General features: G+C 38.2%; 1 protein-coding gene across 3 annotated transcripts in view; it reads right to left on the bottom strand.

Moving 5' to 3' along the window:
* Positions 1–18,296, bottom strand: part of Spata13 (spermatogenesis associated 13) — a 340,611-nt gene that overhangs the window by 107,267 nt on the left and 215,048 nt on the right. The window contains exon 1 of one of the 3 annotated variants that reach the window (XM_048801270.1): positions 16,666–17,155. The exons of the other annotated variants lie outside the window; for them this stretch is intronic. The gene's annotated coding sequence lies outside the window, so the exon portion shown is untranslated. Of the gene's footprint in view, positions 1–16,665; positions 17,156–18,296 lie in introns of those variants that run through there. 3 annotated transcript variants of the gene reach the window in all.

The following is an 18,296-nucleotide window of genomic DNA, read 5'->3' as shown; positions in this document are numbered from 1 at the left end:
TTTTGCCTAGTGACAAGACAGAACATCCCGGGTCCGGGGGGGGGGGGGGGGGTCACAGGTGTGTTTGCTGAGTTAATTCATCAGTCTGATGTTGTCGTTTTGCTCCCAGCTGATGTGACTATCCACTAGCCAAGGGGATACATCCATGCCTGTCCACATCTCAGCCCTTCCTTTCTAGCTCCACATGCAACATTGGTAAAAAGCGGAAATACCATTCACAGCAATTGTGTGGCAGATGTCCTGAATTCCATTACTGAACCCTGTGGAATGCCTTCCCACCTCCTCTCAGTCTGACTTACAGCCCACAGGCGAACATGCACCTCCAGCTGGGACTTTCTGAAGTCTTGATTTTGTCTGGGGTTTTGAAACCCAATCCCTATCCTCCTGTTCTTGCCTCTGTGCGTTTCTTCTGATCTAATGTCTCTTTTATCACCTCATGCCCACCTTTATTCCCCTCTTTTCCTTTCTCAGGCTTCTTCTCCTTTCTGTGGGCCATTTACAACTAACTTGAAAATGCTACCTATCCTCATTTTCCTGCTCTTAGTAGAAGCCACCAGATGTCCACACTTAGATGTCCTCCAGAGGGTAAACGGATAAACCATAGTACATCCAGACAGTGTAATATTATTCAGTGCTAAGATAAATGAGCCATCAAGCCATAGAAAGACAAGGAGGAAACTTAAATGCATTCTGCTAAATGGGGGGAAAAATCTGAAAAACCCATATCCTATAATTCCAATTAGGTGACATTCTGAAAATCACAAAACTATGGAAAGAACAGAAAATCAGTGGTGTCAGAGGTTGGAAGCAGGGAGGGATGAATAGGCAGAGTACTGAGGATGGGGGGTGAAAATACTATATGATAATGTAATGCGAGATATGTGTCAAAATCCACAGAATGAACAACACCAAGAGTGAACCCTCATGTTAACTATGGACTTTAGTAAACAATGTTATTAACACTGACTCAAAAGATGTTCACAATAGGGATATCTGTGTGTGCAAGGGAAAGGGAGCACTGGGGACTGTACTTTCTGACCAATTTTTTCTGTAACCTAAAACTGTTCTTAAAAAATACTGATTATTAATTTAAATACCAAGCAGCTAATGAGTGAGTGGCAATTTCAGGCCACCTAGAACTTTGTACAAAGCACAAAGAGTCCCAGCTTGTCTAGGGAAATTCTCAGAAATTTACTCCTTGGGTTAATAAGCATATTAACTGTACTAAGACAGATGAAAAACTAATACCATCAAGACTCAAAAATACAGCTGGCACTCCATATCTATGGTACCGCTTCCACAAATGCAACCAACCACAGATCAAAAACAATCAGAACAAAATTAATCTGTACTAAATATATACGGACTTTCTTCCCCATCATCATTCCTTAAACAATACAACTATTTATATAGCAGGCATGTTGTATCAGGTATATAATGTAGAGATGGTTTAAAGTATATGGGAGGGCTTGGAATTTTAGCTCAATGGTATAGTGCTTGCCTCTCATGCATAAGGCCCTGGGTTTGATCCCCCAGCAGGAGGGAGGCATGAAAGTCAGTCTACAGGAGTACTGTGTAGTTTCTATGTAAATATGATATCATTTTATATAAGAGACTTGACTATCATGTCAACAACAAATTTTTTAAAAAAGAGAGGCACTTGAGCATCCATAGATTCTGGCATCCATTATGGAGGGATCCTGAAACCAATTCCCCATAGATACTGAGAGACAATGGTATCTCCAATCAAACTCTAAATCCTGCGTGTGCATTAGTGTGTATATGTGATTTTCATTAAATTTAAATTTTATGTGGAAGAACAGAAGGCTTGGAATACCAATAATACTTCTGAGAGAGGAAAAAAAGAAAAAGAAGATAAGACATGCCCTGTTAATATTAAAGACATGATTTTAAAACAAGATTATCGCTTTGATTGTTACACAAAACTGAACATTTTAATTTCAGAAATGAGTGTTTTCTGGGTTTTTTTTTTTTTAACTTGAAGTGACTAAAATTTTTATGATCCAAAAGTGACCACAAGAATCATAGGGCCTGCTTGAGTTTTCATCCAGAATAGGAGAACTAAACACATAGGTAATTTAAGAAGACCACAAGGGAAAAAAATAAAATGAAGTTGTTGGTATTTATAGCTCATGCTTTATGGCCTTATGTTTGTTCTAATAAATAGTTGCATAAAGAAAAACATTATATAGGAGTATATTTATATGTGGAAAACCAATAAAGAAGAGTTAGGGAGTAACAATTCTCAAAATCAGAATGACTGTTTACCTCTTGGTATAGAGAGGGTTGAGGACAAGTTGGGACATTCAAAAACAATGGCATTTTATATTTCAGCTTCTGTAGTGCATACAAAGTGTTTATTAATCTCTGCCCTTACACGTTACATTCTTTGCATGAATTATATACTTAGTAAAATTTGTCTTTTAAAAGACAAACAAATATTAAAGATGGGTCAGATCATTCAGCATCAGAGAGACTTGTATTCAAATTCCTGCCACACCACTCAGTAACTCCATATTGCTGAACAAGTTGCATAAGTACTCTGTGTTTCCATTCCCACATTTAAACAAAGGAGGAATAACAATAGTATTCATCAAGCTGTAGTTGAGTTAAATAAGAAAATGCCTATTGAAGAGCTCTAGTATAAGTCTGGCAAAGAAAATAACAGCACAGCTCTCTTTGTTGATTATTTACCATTTGCCAGGAGCCATGGAAAGAACTTTACAGGCATCATCATGTCATTTTTTTTTTTTAAATTTCAATATTTATTTTTCAGTTTTCGGCAGACACAACATCTTTGTTTGTATATGGTGCTAAGGATCGAACCCGGGCCGCACGCATGCCAGGCAAGCGTGCTACCGCTTGAGCCACATCCCCAGCCCCATCATCATGTCATTTTAAGGCCACATAGTAATAAGCAAAGGAAATGGGATTTCAACTCATATGCTGATTCCAGGTCTAAGCCCTTAACCACCATCCTGTTCTTTCACACTGATAAAGACAAATATTATTATTAAAAGTGTTGTCTGTTGTTATAATTAAGTATTCATAGCTAAGGTTAAAAGATTAGGTTAAAATTACCCATACATGGCCATCCTGGGAATGCTTGACATGAAAGCAATTCATGTGAAAAAGAACCCCAAAATATGGTGACCTGGATGGCCAATGTGATCTGAGATTATCATGTACCTATTGAAAATTCCAATGAATTCTTAGTCCAGGCAAACAACAGAAGTAGAACTCAGATCAAAAGAGGCAAGTCTTGGGGCTAGGATTATAGCTCAGTGGCAGAGCACTTGCCTAGCATGTGTGAGTTACTGGGTTTGATTCTCAGCACCGCATATAAATAAATCAAATAAAGGTTCATTGACAACTAAAAAAATACTGAAAAAAAAAAAAAAAGAGGCAAGTCTTTCCCATCCCTCTCCAAATTCACACACTAAATATACTAATGTGCATTATTCAGTTCCAAGGACCACATAGTGCATACTGGTTTGCACAATGCTTTTGCCACCTATATCCTTTTGCATACAGTAGAAGGATTCTGAGGCAGCCAACTTTAAAAACACAGCTTCCAAGGAAGATGACAATAATTTTCCTTTGGAAGAAAAATTAGACATTTACTCAGATGGACACTCTCTGGTAGATCAATATGCAAGATGAGACTTTTTCATCCTGTAGCAGAGGATCCACTAAGAATCAAAGTTGTTCACAAACAACATACTGTCTAGCAAGTTCAGGCTCTCCACCCCCACCCCTACCACAAGAAGGGCTCAGAGAATGGGGTCATGGATTGCAGATGGGATGGGGACTGGATTCAAAACCTCTGAGGTTTCCTCTGTATTTTGAATACAAGTTCCTCTGAGTTAAGATTTTATCATTCTCAGACATATAACATATTTTTAAATCCTTATATCGGAAGCAGAAAAGATTCTTCTCCACTTCTTTAGTAGGAGGTACCATCTAATCATTATTTGACAATCTGCTCTTGCTGGTACTCACCTCACTTGTTGAACTTTCCGTATCCTAATGACAACACATGAGACAGGCTCACACAATATCCAGGTTTTGCAGAACAAGGACAAGAAAGAGAGACTATAAAACAAAACTTACCTCCTTGCTTGACCATACACCCAGCTTTAAATTCCAATTGATACTCACTAAGGAAAGTGATATGAACTGCCAGCAGAATGAAAAAGAAGAATACCTCTAGAGTAACCCCCAAACCAAACTCAACAAGGCCTTTGCCACATACGTGAATTGTGTTAACTAGGTCTGAAGGATTTAATGGAAAGGTGTTTGAGAAATCTCTGGACTTCTTTTTTCTCATTTCTGAGACATTCAGAGAAGCAATTTGTATCTGAAATGGGCTTTCTGCTTTATTATAAAGTGACTTCCTATGAGTTTGTGTTTGTATGAGAGTGAGGGGAAAATGGGAAGGATTGCTATTTAGTCCAGTGAATTTAGGAAAAAAAAAATGAGGCAACAAGAGAGGGAGAGTGGGAAAGTGAGGAGATACAAGAATAACAGCTGCTCTTCTTGTTTGTGGGCTTTTTTTTTTGGGGGGGGGGTTTGTTTTTCCCCAGCACTAGGGTTCAAACCCAGGGCCTTTCACAAGCTAGGAAGGCACTCTATCACTTGGGTATCTGCAGGAGATTAGTTCTAGGATCCCCTCCCTACCCACCTGCCCATGGATACCAAAATACATGGATACTCAAGTTCTTTATAAGATATACTGTAAATGTTCCTCCTGTATACTTTAAGCCATCTCTGGATTATTCACAATAACACTTAATGCAATGTAAATGCCATGTAAATATCGGTTATGCCACATTTTTTAAGGAATAAATGACAATAAAGAATATCTATTTGTGCTCAGTACTGACAAATTTTTTCCCAAATTTGCAGCACAGTTGGTTGAATTTAAGGATATGATTCTCACCATTATGGAGGGCTGGCTGCACAAGTTTGGGGGGAAACTTTGGCCCAGTAGAAAAATCTGTCTCAGGAAACTCCATGCCCACTTAGAAGACCTGAGGCCCACAATGGAAAGACCAAGGTCGTCCAACAATTCTGTTGGTATTAATGGTCCCTCTCTAATATCCTAAAGTATACTTTTAAAATTAGCCAGAACGTGGAAATAAGGCAAAGATGTCCAGAAGACCTTTCAAAACCATGCCAGAGCTGATCTAATAGATCTACCCAAAGATTATTTCATTCTCTAAGAAGTTGGATGTTGTTGTAACTTGTTATTTATACTGATTAGTTAAGTTACAGGTTAATTTGTAGATTATTTTTTTCTTCTTGTCCAGCAATGATGCAACTAATTTCCACCTTTCAGAAAAAAATCACTGAAGAAGTAATGGTTTTACTGCCCTATAGAACATTAACTATTTGTTTCTAACTTAGCAAATCTTTCAGTGTGTCTTTCCCAACAGCATATATAAATCTCCTCAATAATTTTTAAGCCAGCTGCAACATTTTGCAGATTCCCTCATTAAAGAGCTAAGTAGATCTCTGACATGTGTTCATGGTACACTTAAAGAAGAGTCATGTTTTCACATTTTGATAGTTCCACTCTGACATGCTTATTCTATACTTAATCAGTATTAACTCATTCACTTTTCCCATGAAGTCTATATGATGGCAAAAATCTTATGTCACTATTATTTTATGCTGTTAACTACTTTATCAGACAAATATTACAGATACTATAGCACCTGTGAAGGACTTAAAGAACAAAAACATTCCTAAAATAAGTCTTTTCTACAGACTAGAGGAAAAAAACTGGAACAAAAGTTTTGCCATAAAGCTAGTTTCCAAAGAACTAAGTTCTGCTTTCCCAATATACTTGAAATCACTCCTCACCTTAGAGTTAGAAGCTGGTTGCTCATTTCAAACTTTCTCATCCTTTATTTTTCCTCAAATAGGTTATTTCTTTCTAGTCAATTCACTTCTAGTCTAATTTAAAAATCATGCTAATCATTTTCTCTTGAAATATACTACTCATCTGCTATTTTTTTTTCAGAAAAGTAAAATATGTATTGAATGTTAAGCCTGAGATATTGTACCAGACCACTTGTGTACATGAACAAATAGACAAAAGAACCAAAATTGTTCTCTTTATGCTGCCAATTTTTAATTTAAACTGATTTTTTTAATATTTTATTTTTTAGTTGTAGATGAATACAATAATCTTTATTTTATTTTTATGTAGTGCTGAGGATCGAACCCAGGGCCTCACATATGCAGGTGAGCGATCTACTACTAAGCCATAACCCCAGCCCTAAACTTTTTTTTTTTTTTTTAATAAAGCTAATACTTTCACTTGATTCAAAATGCAAAACTGCAAAAGGGTACACAGGACCCAGTCTCACTCAGACCCTGACCCCAGCCAGCAGTCTAGAGTTGTCCAATGCAACCAGCTCCATGCAGATCTTTCTAGAGATATTTTAACCAATATAATCAAACATATATTACATAAAACCTATAAGAAAGCAAAAATTGCCCATAACTTCACAACCAAGAGATGAACCACATTAATGTGGTGTGATCAAACTAGGGCATTTTCCAAGAAATTAAACATTGTTCCAAGAACTGCATATTATTCCTAAGGCTTGTTTGTTAATCATTTTGTCGAAATAGGCCCATTTTGTCCACCATGCAATATACTGATCACTAAAATGAAGAATTTCTTGAAAGACTTTATTCACAAGACAACAAATTGAAGAGCAAGTCTCAAACCCAGCCTCCCTGACAATAGGGTTTAGAAATATCTACGGACTACCTTGGGAATATATGTGGGCTGAGGCCTACGAAAAGGGGACTAGAGGTAGGAAGTAATACATAATCAAACAGGAACTGTTAGGACACCCATCAGAGGTATTATCTATACTCAACTAAAACTGGTGATTTTTTAAACTGGTGCATTATAGTCATACATAATAGTGGGATTCACAGTTACATATTGACACATGCATACAACAGAATTACAAAATTGGGTTAATTCTGTTACCTAATACCTCCCCTCTTCCTTCCCCCCAGTCCCCTTTCTCTCTTCTATTGGTCTTCCTTCTACCAAAATTACTTTTAAATGAAGTGCAATCTTTCCATGACGCTCTAAAAACATAACCCATTTCAAAATTCTCTTTGTCTCTATTTTTCTACCCACTAAGTGTGTTTTATCTTTTCTCTTTTGGTTTTCTACATGGACCTATATTTTTATTTCTACAGCTTATATTATGTTCTCTTTGCTCTATTCATTCTCCAGATTCCATATCAAATGGTACACATGTAAAAAGACCTGGAAGGGACTAATTATTCTGTCTCTCCAACTGCAACATCAATAATCTTTCTTGTACATACAAGGTCACTGAGTCATAGACATTTGTAGAGTGGCCCAAGGCAATATAAAGTGGGTTTGAGTTGGACAGCCATGGGATAACAATTTGATTTCTTCTCTACCACACTACACTGCCTTTCAAAACTCATCTACTTCTTTCATTTTGATTTAAAGAGAGAGAGAGAGAGAGAGAGAGAGAGAATTTTTTAATATTTATTTTTTAGTTTTCGGTGGACACAACATCTTTATTTTATTTTTATGTGGTGCTGAGGATCGAACCCAGCACCCTGCGCATGCCAGGCAAGCGCACTACCACTTGAGCCACATCCCCAGCCCATTCATCTAGTTCTTGAAGTTACCAATATGAACTTACCAAGCATGATCCCTTAGGGATGCTCAGAAAGGGTAAATGGGTACCTTGGCTGAAGTCATACAATGAGTGTTAAGAAATGGAACATAAACTCAGGTCCTTCTAGCTGTGAAACTGTCATCTTCAATAACTGACTCACCAATAATAAACCATCCTGCCCTCACATCTCTTCCAAAGCATCCTTGAGTCTTTCATTTCATATTTCATCGGCGCTTGATTTCTTATATCATAACTTCATACTGTTTCCTCATGTACTTTGTACAATCTTAAAAAGAATGGACAACATCCTTGTATTTTTTATATCCCCAGTGCAGGGATCAATAAACAATTATTGGATGAATGGATGGTATGAAAAGGATAGTAAAAATCTATTCCACATGAATTAGAACAGTTTTCAGTGTGCCAGAGAAAAGTGTGGCTATTTTTAATACAATTCAAGAGTTTAATATTAAAATATTAATATTCATATGAATAAAGTTTATGAAACACTATAAATTCATGTGAAATTTAAAAGATTGAGTGTGATACAGAAAGCAATATTGACTTGTGACAGGCCACTACATGCTAAGTCTCTAGCCCCTGGGAACCTGCCCACTTTCTTACAATGACAATCGCTTTGTGGGAAAAGGTCACTCATTGTGAATACTGAATGATATTCCTCACCAAACCAGAGTCAGAAAAAAAATTTTTTTGAGTCAGATATGAAGCTCTTAGAAAAATTATACCAGACACCCTAAGATATTCTGAAAACTTTGCATTAAGTTAGTTATTGTCACATTAGTTGAATTTCTTAGCATCAAGATATTAAACTCAACAGAAAAGTCACTAAAAATTTATAGCTGTCCATATATGGTGGTCATCCAGATAATATGGAACATATTTACATAAACTTTAGTTTTTTTAATAAACAAAAACACAAAATATATTAATTATCATGAAAGCCAAGACTATCTCCAGTTCTACAGATCCACTCGCCATTAATCCAAAACATCACATAAGCTAATAAATTCAGCCTTTCCCTCTTAAGCCTTCCTAGCCAACTTGTTAACAGATGTTAATATGTAGCTACATTAACCAATTTAAGTTCTCCCCAGCCTCCTCTCTCCAAGGAAGTGAAACTAGATATTAAAGTGAAACCAACAAATCAGAATCTTGGGAGACAAGAGAAACAAAAACCCTACTAGAAAACTCACCTTACAGATAGCCATCTCCTGAATAATTAAGAGTTTGATATAATGCAGTATTGTTCCAAATAACTACAAGTGTTGGCAGGGATGTGGAGAAACCAGAAACCTCTCACACTGGTGGTGGGGATGTAATTTGGTAGTTCCTCAAAATATTAAACAGTTACTATAAGACCCAGTAATTCCACTCATAGGGATGTGCCCAAGAGAACTGAAAACATATGTATGCACAAAAACTTGCCCATGAATGAATGTTTATAACAATATCATTCTTAATAGTCAAAAAGTAAAATCAAACCAAATACCAATCAACGGGTGCATGGATAAACATATGTTATATCCACATAACTGAATAATCTTCAGTCATAAAAAGGAAGTACTGATATATGCTATACCATCAATGAGCCTTGATTTATTCCAAATAAAAGACAATAATTGTAAAAAGGTCACATATTAGAGATATGAAAAATTGTGGTATATATGTGTATTAAGAATTGTAATGCAAAAAAAAAAACAAAGTACATATATAAAGGCACAAATTGGCGTGGACACGGTTTATATTCAGAGATATGAAAAATTGTGCTCTATATGTGTAATAAGAATTGTAATGCATTCCACTGCTGTCTTGTATCTATAAAAAAAATAAAATCAATAAAAGAAAAAAAAAGGTCACATATTAGATTCCATGTATATGAAATGTCCAGAATAGGGAAATACATAGAGACCGACAGAAAGTAGATTAGTGGTTGCCAGAGGCTGGGGGAGGTAAAAAGGGAGGAATGACTGCAAACAGGTATCAGGTTTCTTTTTGGTGTGATAAAAATATTCTGGAATTAAATAAGGTGAGGTTGATTCATAAATGGATAAACTGCATGGTATTTAAATCATATTTAAGAAAGCTGTTTTTAAAAAGCATATTATAGCCGGGGGCAGTAGTGCACACCTGTAATCCCAGCAGCTCGGGAGGCTGAGGCAGGGGAGGATCTCATTCAAAGTCAGCCTCAGCAAAAGCGAGTTGCTAAGCAACTCAGTGAGACCCTGTCTCTAAATAAAATACAAAATAGGGCTGGGATGTGGCTCAGCAGTTGAGTGTCCCTGAGTTCAATCCTTGGTACTCACCCCCCCCAAAATAAAATAAAATAAAAAGCATATTGTTCACTTCCCATGAATTTAGTCATAACTGAACCATACAACATGCATTGTTTTCCTACTATTCCAATAAACAAGCATTTTGCAACTGTCCTTCAGATAAAAAGACCATGGTGGAGCTCACTAGACAGATACCAATGAGGCCCAGATTCTACACACCTTCAAACAGAATATTAAATAGTGCACAAATAAATCAGAAATAGAAAATGATGAGTTTTAAAAGAAGAAATCCTTGCCTTTCCCCTTGAGTTGAGCAGATCCAGTTAGGCTGGGAAGTGCTGAGTGAAAATCAACAACATGCTCACTATGCAATTACCAGCAGTAGCATAATGGATCCCACGTTCTAAAACTGTTACAGGTTAATAGGACGTAAAATAACTATTTTTATTTTTCCTGGGGGATAGAACTACTTAGAATCATTAATCCATATCCATTAATTGTTCAAGAATTATGAGTGGGTTAATGTTCACATGAACCAAATATAGTACCCATCCTACCTCCCTACCTGCTTTGTTTCTTGTATGTCACAGTGCTGCCTGTTCTCTCAGTGGTTGTCCATGTTTCTCCAACTCATCCTGCAAAGAGCCTGGGAATTCTCCTGTCCAATTTCTGTCCTACTCCAATAGACTCCAAGTAAAAGAGAAATCTCAATATAATTTAACTGCATGAACAACTTCTCCAATCACGTTTTAAAGGATGCAAAGTTTGGGACAATTTTTATTGCAAACATAAATAATTTTATATATTAACACTTATCTTACACAGTTTACATTTTAGCAACTCTGTGTAGCACTGCAATAAAGCCCCTCAATGTCCTTGGGTGATACTGTTGTAGTTCATAAACTGTAAGGCAGCAGAGATCAGTGAGGCACCCGCAAGGACTCTGCTACTAAACCATGGATGCAAAGATGGAAAGATGGACCTGGAACCTGAATAGCTATGAACCTGAACAGTCTCCTCTGCAAACTCTTCTCAAATTTTTGCTTCTCTTTGTGTTTCTGAATTTCTCTACTTATACTATGTATAAAGAGTCCCCTGATTACCTCTCTTGCTGTGCACCACTTGCAGACTCCACATCTATTCCATTCATCACTTTGGCTCCATCACCTAGCACAAGGTCTGACATGTGTAGAACTCACCTTGTCATACTAATCATGCTTCTGCCTCCCTATGTTCTTAAAACTGTGCTTGCTAATTCTGCTAATGCACTGCTAAGTGCCAGATCAAAAGGACTCTTCAGAAAGAATCCAATTCAATTTGCCTGAAGCCTTTGATGCTATAACTACTGATTGTCTCTAGGTTTCTGAGCATGCCAATCCCAGGAGTCTTCTTGTTCCTCCCTACCTGGTTGTTCTTTTTCAGTCCCTTCTGATCTCCTCAATTTCTTTGCCCATTCCCAAGGTTCCAAACTCAATTTGCTTCTCCAGGTAACTTGATGTGCCTGAGTAACCAATGTCACCTATTCTTCCAGCTCTTAACAGCCAGGAGCATCCCTATCAGAATTCATCCCTTGCACTCCAACCCAACCAAGCTGATGTCCTGTTCTCACCAGCCTCCCAATAAAACCACCAGTAGTAGCTCCCCACCCCACACAATCTCCGGAATACAGAGCTCCACGACTTGCAACAGGATTATATCCTAGTAAATCCACCATAAGTTGCAAATATCAAGTAAAAAAGAATGCACTGAATCCACCTAACTTAGCAAACATGTTCGCTCAGCCGTACAGTACACTGCACAGTGTCATTTCCCCTCCTGACCATGGGGCTAACTGGGAAGAGTGGTTGCTGTTGCAACCCCGCATCAAGAGGATCAGATCTCAATAGTGCTGGCCTGGGAAAAGACCCATATTCAAAATTCAAGGTTATCTGGGCTAGGGATGTGGCTCAAGCGGTAGCGCGCTCGCCTAGCATGAGTGTGGCCCGGGTTCGATCCTCAGAACCACATACAAAAAACAAAATGTTGTGTCTGCCAAAAACTAAAAAAATAAATATTAAAAATATTCTCTCTCTCTCTCTCTCTTAAAAAAAAAAAAATTCAAGGTTATCAGGCGGATGCCATGGCCCACACCTGTAATCCCAGCAGCTCAGGAGGCTGAGGCAGGAGGATCTTGAGTTCAAAGGCAACCTCAGCAAATGCAAGTGTTAAGCAACTCAGTGAGACCCTATCTCTAAATAAAATACAAAATAGGGCTGTGGATGTGGCTCAGAGGTCAAGTGCCTCTGAGTTCAACTCCTTGTATTCCCCCACAAAAAAAATTCAGGTTATCACTGAATAGGTATCACATGTGCACCACAATGAAGTTAAAAATGTTAGGTCAAACCCTGTATATCAGAAACTGTCTGTACTGGCATTCTTCATCTTTTTCCCCTATCCTCACTTACCTCCCACTCAAGTCCCCCTTGAGGTCTTGGACCTGTTGGTCCCTGTTTGACCGGTTGGTCCATCCTGTCTATTCCCCTTCTCTCTCTCCTATCCCGGAGGCTTTGTTACTTCTCAAGAGCTTCTCATTTTTCTTCTTTTCTACTCTCCAGTCCATCCAGTGCCCAAAAGCCAGGGGAGGCTTCCTGAGGGGCCCCCAGTCATAGTCAGCATCCTCATCAGTGACTTTCAATGGCCCTTAGCCCTTCCTAGATAAAAGGCCAATCATCTCAGCCTGCCTTCAGGGCCCTCATCATTCACATCATCCTTACTTTGAATGATTCTCAAACTCCTGAGAGGGCTTACAATACGCAAGGCACCATGCTTGGTGTAAGAATCATTTCATGGCACATAACTTCAACCCAGACGCTGCAGGCCTCAGTCAATCCGGCAGGCCTGCTGGTCTCTGAAAGTGACTTCTGCTCCCTTGCCTCTGTTCACACTATTCCATCCTCACAGAATTTCAGGTCTTGACTCAAAAGAGACACTCAGGGATCAGTGGAGACAAGATCGCAGAAAGGTGTGGCTTTGGCAATGGCTGGAGGTGAGAAGAGAATGTTGGAGGGAGTATCCTGCGGGGCATCTACACTTAGTGGAGGGAGGAAAAAAATGAGCTGTGCAGAGGCAGAAGGACGGACAGAAGACTAGGGTAACAGGTGTCCCAGTCCCCATACAGAATTGTAAGAAGGATAGAGATATTAACAATGTCAAGGGATGCAGAGAATCAAGAAATACCCAATGATGTAGAAATGAAATCACTATGTAGCTCAGAATTTGCTTTCATTCCTGATGAGGAATGCCTCAAAGGCAAGGGCTTCAGAAATAAATGCCTGGTGAAAAAGAGGTAGCTGTATTCTGTGCCCCACCCAACTGCTAGAAAGAGAAAAGTGGAGACATATAGGGCAATGGTTGTGTGTTAAAGGCTAACTGAGAAATGGAGATAGGTAGGACTACTCAAAAGAAAGAAAAGAAATCAGCCACCTGACAACCAGGAACTATACCTCCTTCACCGAAAAGCTCCAATGACTCAGGCATGACTTTGGGCCAGAACAACTGCAGGAGAAAAACAGACCTAGTTGTGCCTTTGACTTTCTCCTTTCTTCAGTTGGCAGAGAAGTTCATGGTTTATGAAAGACTAGTAGTGCACAGCAGTGACAGTACAAGGTCTACAAAGAAGAAGTCAGCAGGGAACACCGCTGTAAAAAAAGTGTTTTCTTGCCCAAGTATCACAACATGCAACCTGGTGTTAGCTGCAAAAACAGCCTCCACAAAGAAACGGGTTAATAAGAGTCTCTTTGTTGGTTCTGCTCAGTTTGCATAAACCTACACCTACACATTTAACCCACATGAAGGCTCTTTTTAACTAAACAGCATATTAAGTGTGACTTTATAAAAATGAAACCATTTTCTTGATAAGTGAGCCAATTAGCATTCCTTGAGGATATACAAAATCTAAATGCACTACTATTTTCAATCTACCTCTTGGTCTTTATTCCCTTCCCTCCTTTTTTATTTTCATTTGGATTGATGACTTCAATAGCTGTGTTCCAAACAGTTGCCCTGTGGAGCCCTTCTCTCTAAAACCTGTATCTGAATAACAACAAAAAAAATCCTGATAAGCCTGCAACACTGCTATGTTTCACTTCGGCTTCCTGAAACCGAAGGCTGAGAAATATTGAAAAGTAACTAATGCCACTTCAGTTATTGGACCTAGCACAGACTTATCCCATAAGGACACTGTGAAACCATTTCAGTGGGACTCTTGAGTCAAGAGAGCATTGTTGGCCACCTATTTTTATTCTGCTCTGGGATTTAGGGTACCCTGTCATCAGTTTGCTAGGCCATTACAATTGTTCCCCTTCCCTGAACCTTTTCTCTTTGAAGACTATTATCAACCCCCAGCAAATATGACACAGGACTTTGTGTATCCCTGAGATAAACTTCTGACCTTGGCCATAGCAGGAATTCCAAATTGCTGGTGAAGCATTAGATTTTCCTATAGCTTCTCCCAAACTTCCTACTTTTCTGCCTTAACTTTGCAATTTACTTTAGATCATGTGAGTAGATGAAGAAAAGATGACTTCTCTATGAAATCATGTTTGCAGAAACATCCACATTTCCTTATTTGGTGACTATATTTACCTGTAAGCTTGGCCAGACCAGGGTACCCAGTTCTCTAGTCAAACATGAGTATGGATATCACTGTAAAGGTGTTTTTTGGATGTGACTGGCAGTTAAATCTAGAGACTGAGTAAAGCAGATGGCCCTGCATAATATGAGTGCCTCTTCCAATTAGTGGAATCCTTTAAAAGGCAGAGGTCCCCAGTAGAAAAAGAAATTCAGCCTCAAAAATATTTAGTTTCCAGACTAAAATATCAACTCCTGTCAGAATTTCCAGCCTGCTCCTCTGCCCTGCTGATTCTGAATTTTTCAGTCCCTAACATCACATGAGTCAATTCTATAAATCAAGCAATATCTCCTCCCTCTCTCTTTCCTTCTCTCAAGTACCCAGAATCTGGGACTCTGAAATCCACAATGTTCCAAAATCTGAATCATTTTGAGCATAGACATGATCTCATGCCATGGTCTGCACTTCACCAAAGGTTCACTTGTTGGAAGTGTGGTCCCCAGGATAGGTGTGCTGGGAAGTGGATGTGGAGCTTTTAGGTGGGGCTCACAGGAGGTCCTTAAATCACTGGGGACATGCCCTCCGGAAGGAATAAGGTATTTCTCACCAGATTTTAGTTAGTTCTGTTGACAGGACTATTATACAAGCTTGAGTCTAGCCCCACCCAGCCACTCCATCTTCCTGTTCTGAGACTGATTCTTTGCTCCCAACATTGCAACCACCATGAGGTGACAAGTCAATGGAAAGAGGCCCTCACACCATGAAAACTGGACTTCAGTCAGAAAAACTGTGAGTTCTTTTTCTTCATAAGTGGCCTGCCTCAGGTACTTGGTTATTGTAAAGAAAAACTAACATGTACCACAAGTGAAAATTCCACATCAAACAGCTTCATGCACAGAATTATTTAAAATATTGCATAAAATTAACTTCATGTTATGAATATAAGTTATATATGCACCTATCTGTATTTCATGTTCAGACTTGGGTCGCATCCTAAGATATCTCATTAGAATATGCACATATTCCAAAATTTTTAAAAATCCCAGAAAAGGATATTCAACCTGTTACACACGTACATGCACACACGCACACACAACCTATTTTTCTTTTTCTCTGGAGAACTCTAATACAGGGATCAAGAGAGAAAACATTTGTCTACTCTGTTAAATCCGGATAATTAGAAATTTTCAATAAAACACATCGTAAGAAATTTAAAACACCATGCCTCTTATGTTAAAACCAATGATTTGTTCAGGTTTCTGAAATGAGACCATATTAAAAGACTTACCAATAATCATGATGTCAAAAAATTATAGAAGGCTATTAATGGATTTTAAGTTAAGGGAGCAATTATTTCCAGAGGTAATATAAAAGTCATACCTTAATTTGGACCTTTCAAATTTCAATCTGTTAAGTTCTCTGCAAAGGCTTACTTTTTACTGAATGGATCTCCAGATAGCTTTAGAATAAATTACATCCTTGAATCAGGAAAATTTAAATTATAGGCACCTATGCTCACAGCAGTACTTTGCTAATAAATAAAATGCCTAGTGAAGAAAATCCTTCTTAAAGCAAGCAATAAACTTTACTGAGTGCCTGTCACATGCGCTGGGCAAGAATATAGCAGTTGCTGCCTGGTCTATAATACAAACCAGCATTTCTGAGTACCACAAACACATATCACAGAGTGTACTTCAATCTTCATCATTAGAAAAAGCTTATATTAAACTACACAAAGGGGAGAAAAGCCTAACTGGCAATAAATATAATTACAAAGCAGGTCCCCTGGAGAAACAAAACAAAATGTTACATGTGGCACTTTCCAAAAGACTGATTCCCAGCCTCAGTTCTGAATGGCATTAGCTATTTCCCAAGGAATGACGGAAACATTTACTCAGATTCTGCAAGGCCATGGTCACTTGCTGTAGACTCTACCACTTGACCTTAAACTCAGAACAATAACCAAACAATGAATTTTCCCTTAAACTCTGATTTCCATTAAGATAACCAAAGACTCATTTTATTTAAAAACCACCTGAACCCATCCTACCTTTTCAAGTCTTCAAAATGCCACTACAGTGGTCACACCATTGTAGGTATAATTTTATTTCAGATCCAGTCACTTGGCAGGAGCGCTCAGACCATGAAATTATCAGAGCTTTGAACTTTGTCCTACACAGAATACGAAAACCCACCAGTGTGATTTGTAAGTTCGTGCTGTTGCCTGGCATTAAGTTAATATATAACAACAATTACACACCAGAGAGGGAAAAAAATCAACAAGTTAAATATACACTCTAGAAAATCCAAAACTGGCAACAACAACCAAAAGAATAGAAAGATAATCTTTGTGGTTTGGTTGGCTCTGTATGCTTTTCCCCCATTTCCCATATCTACTTAATGGAGTTTGAGCTCCATTAAGGTAAAACCAGAAATTTCTATATAGAGAAATTTCAGAGAACTTTCTATGTGGAATTTCAGTATCCAAAGGATTATAATACTAACTTTTCAAAATATGTCATTCTCAGTAAACATCTATTTATCCAAAATCAAACACAGTAGTAAACATACATCGTGATTAGAGAAAAATATAGTTACTATATTTATTATTATTCTGAGTTACTTCTTGCAACAATCCTTTGAAGGAAGCTGACTTTGCTGGATGACTTTAAACATGTTACCTAACCTCTCCGAGCTTCAGTTTCAGAGGAAGTAATAATATCTGATCCAATCAACGTGTAGTGTACAGAAGAGAAACAATATGTGAAAAAAACATGGTGGCACCATGTCTGAGGAATCTGCCATGATTATTTTTTTAAATCATACAAAGCAAAATCAGGATTAGAATGAATGCCTCCAAACTTTGAACCCCAGTACAGACAGGAATCCAGCTCACCTCACTGTCTCTTGCAACAGGAAAGGTCACTATTAGTCACTATTAAGAACATTATGGCCAGCCTAGTGGTGCATGCCTGTAATCCCAGCAGCTCGGCAGGCTGAGGCAGGAGGATCGTGAGTTCAAAGCCAGCATCAGCAATGGTAAGGCACTAAGCAACTCAGTGAGACCCTACCTCTAAATAAAATACAAAATAGGGCTGGGGATGTGACTCAGTGGTCAAGTGCCCCTGAGTTCAATCCCCAATACCCCCCAAATAAGAAAAAGAAGAACAATACAAAGTAATGAAAGTTTTGACTTGTACTTGTTTGAGAACTTTCTACTTAGAATCTAAGTTCAAACATTTGGACAAAGTTTAAACAAAGTTAGTTTGTTTTTAATTTTTTTTTTTTTTTTAGTTGTTGATAGACCTTTATTTTACTCATTTATTTATATGTGGTGGTGAGAATTGAACCCAGTGCCTCCCACATGTGAGGCAAGCGCTCTACCACTGAGCCACAATCCCAGGTTTTTTTGTGTGTACAAAGTTCAAGGTGTAATGATGCCCTTGTCAAATGTTTCTAATTCTGCCATAGGATCTTGGTTGGGGAGGATGACAGTTTTCCAGAGCAAAGTAGGGAAGAGTTATATCTACTCTGAACATGTTTTGTGTTTATGATACTTGACTTGAATTTGAAAAATGTATATTCAATTGATATGATTTTATATTGAAAAATGCAGCCCCTTGACAAAATACCCCAAGCATGCCAGAGGAATTTACTACTGTGAGGGTACTCAAGTATGTG

Source organism: Marmota marmota, unplaced genomic scaffold, assembly GCF_001458135.2.
Source record: "Marmota marmota marmota unplaced genomic scaffold, marMar, whole genome shotgun sequence".
NCBI classification, from domain to species: domain Eukaryota; kingdom Metazoa; phylum Chordata; class Mammalia; order Rodentia; family Sciuridae; genus Marmota; species Marmota marmota.
The sequence above is the reverse complement of the archived record's forward strand: the minus strand, read 5'-3'. Positions and strand labels throughout refer to the sequence as shown.